Source organism: Ambystoma mexicanum, chromosome 12 (genome assembly GCF_040938575.1).
Source record: "Ambystoma mexicanum isolate Mex_15411 chromosome 12, UKY_AmexF1_1, whole genome shotgun sequence".
Classification (NCBI taxonomy): Eukaryota; Metazoa; Chordata; class Amphibia; order Caudata; family Ambystomatidae; genus Ambystoma; species Ambystoma mexicanum.
The window spans coordinates 231,524,388-231,528,048 of record NC_090936.1 but is presented as its reverse complement, the minus strand read 5'-3'; positions in this window follow the sequence as shown (position 1 = coordinate 231,528,048).

Here is a 3,661-nt window from a genome sequence, read left to right as displayed (position 1 = left end):
AGCTAGGCTGTATGAATGGGGATTTCTCTGCATAGAAGCAGGGCTTAGGACTGGAGGACAAGACGTCGCCACTGGAGCTAAGAAACCCGAAGAGGAGAGAAGCTGAAGACATCTGCAATGACTGAACCACTGGTGAAGCCCTTCTGCAGATCCTCACCACTTTTCTCCAACGACTTGACAAGATCTTCACCTGCAAGAGTATTCTTCCCTTGAGCTGGTGGGGCCAACCAGTTCATCAATCGCCTTCCAGGACCTGCCTTTTTCGAATTGCCAGTGCCAAGCACTAGGAGACTGGATAGCCAGGCACCCGTCCACCACGACTGCGATTTAAAGGAGCGTACCTTTTAATTTGTCTTGGCATCACCGCAGCTGTTTTCATCTCTGGGCAGTGCAGTAACTCGAACCTTCCTCCACGACGAGAGCCTCTCTTCCTCTGCTGTATCTCCCAAACTGCAGGAACTGTCAGGAACTACTGCCACTGCAGGAGCCTCTTCCACTTTTAAGGTACATTGTTCCGCCAGGCCTCCCGTTTCGTTGGGTACTGCTAAAGGTGTTTTAAATCCTTTACTTACCTTCTGGGTTGGCTGCCCCTTTTGTCTGACATTATCTTATTACACCTGCAACCGCCTTTTCAACTCGTTAAACAAAGACTTCACTGCAGCTCCTAGAACCGTTTGATCCTGGGCACTTGCCTTGTACCATTGACTCTGGCACAGGCCTCTTGACTCTGGCTAAATCTGTTACAACTGCCTTCTCTAGATTGCTTCTCACTAAGAAATGTGTTGGTGCACCTAAACTCTTACAACCACCCTTCCTTCCCCTTTCTATATTGCTGAAGTGCCATTTTGCTTGGTTTTTATAAAAGTATTGCTCATACTAAAGTATTGCTTTGCCTAACTTGTTCACAATCTAATTGGGAAGTGTTGCTGGTGTGTTTAGGAGTCTAACCCTGTATGACTTGTCCTTTCCCTCCCTCTGAAGAAATTGTTAGAGTGCCATTTCTGCTTAGTTTACACTGTGCCGTTTTGCACAGTTTTCATTTTGGCTCAAACTTGTCTACAATTTAAATAGGGAGTTGTGTATACTTTTCTTGACTGTTTTAACTTACTTTAATAATAGTGATTTGTGTGTAAACATCAGAGTGTGTAAAATAAATATATATATTCTTTTTGATACAAAGCTTTGGTCGTTGTTTCCTTGTTCCATAGTATTGTAGTCCTATTGTGTAAACCCTGAATACTGCTCATCTCCCTCTTAAGATAAGTCTGACTGCTCAGCCACAGCTACCAACTAAATCTTTGTGGTACAGACTTATACCAAAGGGGATTTATTGCATATACCTGTAGTCTTAATCTTCTGTAGTGCTCCCTAAGGGAACTGCATAGGATTCTGCCTAACAATCCTCACCAGAAGATGAATACTGCGTCTCTCCCAATGTGATCCTCCTTCATGATACCTACCCCCAGGGTAGCGTTTGCCTTCCCCTGGCCGCATGGGAGAAGGTTTTAGGCTGGGGTTTATTGATGAATACGCAGGATTCATCACAGTGGGTTGTATTTCGTAGTCTTGCTAGAACTGTCTGTTGTGATATGAATAAATAGATATTTGTGATACAACCTTGACTGGACAGTCCCTTTTATCATTGGGCAATAATTGTATTTTTGCTGTGTTGCAACTAACCAACGATCCACAAACTTTCATAGATAAGCCTGCCGTTCGGTCCACGTTACCAAAATTGGACAAGGAGGTTTATAATTTCCGTGTTATTCCAATCTGTTCGGAACCTTTCTGGTGTACTAGAGGTGTGGGGCTGATTGATGGTTTAGAAACCAATATTCACTCCTGGACCACTGCTGCCCCAGAAGTTGATGTGTCACAATCAGAGTAATGCTACAAGCCTGCAGGAGGGTCTTTATAATAGGAGTGTAACAGTACACCGGTATAAATGCTGTGCACATTTTCATTTAGTCATAATATCTGTCACATGGGTCATACGGTTTTACTAAATTGCTGGCTAGCCTGCTTTTTAAATTTGGTTTACGCATGCACATGGACGCTGCAAGGAGCACATTATGCCTTCTCTCAAACCCAAGCGGGGATGCAGAGTCTGCCTGGCCTCCTTGGTCTGGGAGTTGCGTTTGTTGGAGACAGGGGCATCACAGAAGGGAGTGCATCCGCCACAGGCTCTAATAAGCTCGCATCCGCATTGCCTTGTGCCTTGCATAACCAAAATGTTAATTTAAAAGTATACACATGACTCCTTTAAACTGTTTTGAAGGCTTCTTAACCCGTACACATGAATTGTCATGTCTGTCTGTGTGAGCCCTTTCCTAGCATGTGTCTGAAGTTTCTATTAATATTTATGTATATATATATATTCAGTGAAAAAAACTTTGTTAAAGGGACTTTGTGGTTCCAAGTAAAACCGAACCCCCCCAGAAAATGGCCTCTTATGGTAAGCTAAGAAACCATAACTGGCACCAACACCGTGCACTGCTAAGACTAACAACACCCAGGATATTAAAGATGACATCAGGGCAGATTTGTAAAACCATGCTTTGCGGTCCTTCCTGATGCTCCTCGTGAGTGTCTGCTGTAATCCTGTACAGAACTTCGGACTGTAGCCACAAACAAAATTATTTTCCCCATTCAAACCTATGCCAATTTCGAAAAACATGGCCACATAGTTGGTCCCTGGTTGACATGCCCACTTTAACCCCATTGCCGGTCCCTCATGGGCATGGCAAGTAGCCAGACTGTCCGGGTAACCATGACCCGATAATCTGGCCACTGCCCATGGCCACAGGCTATACCTCAGTCACCAAATGTTTATCACTATTTTTTGTACCTACTTTATGATCTTTTCAAAATATAAAATATTGAAACATTTGCAAAACCATGCTTTCGGATCCTTGCCAATGCTCCTTCCAAGAGTTTGCTGCAAATCTGTCCATGTTTTATTTTTGGAAAAGTGTCAAAATGTACGTACAAAAAATAGTTGACAAAATCCATTCAGACTTTCCACAAACATTCAAGGTTGGGTCTATAGTCTTTCTGAAAACTTGTGTGCAGATTCGTCAAACAGCAACAAAGTTATAAGCCATCTAAAAATGTTCAGAACCCCCTCTAAATTTGCCCCCTCTTGACAGAATCCCACGAAACTATTCAAAAAAATTCAAATCTGGGTCTGAAACCTTTTTGCAAACTTTTGTGTAGATTTGTCAAACGGCACTAAATTTATAAGCCTTTCAAATATTTTGAGACCCTCTTCTAATTTTGCCCGCTCTTGGCGAAACAGCACAAACTTTGCAGAACCATTCAGGGGTAGGTCTAAAATGATATTGCAAAATTTCAGGCCGTTTCATTGCGTGGCGCCAAAGTTATAAGGCATCCAAAAACTGGTTTTCACCGACCCTGTTTTGCAGAAATATGCATGGATGCCCCCGAACATCTGAGATGTAAGCAGACTTTGTAGGAGAAAAAACACCAGATTTTTTGCTTTTTATGGCAATATCCCATCTCATCCTCATCACCCCTCAACTCCCCAGAGAGTATTTCATTTATTTGACAAGTGCAATGTTGTGTTTTGCATATATATTTTTACTGTGATGTCCGTGTACTAGGGGTGCTGTTCGTGAATCCAACATGGCATCGGTGTCAA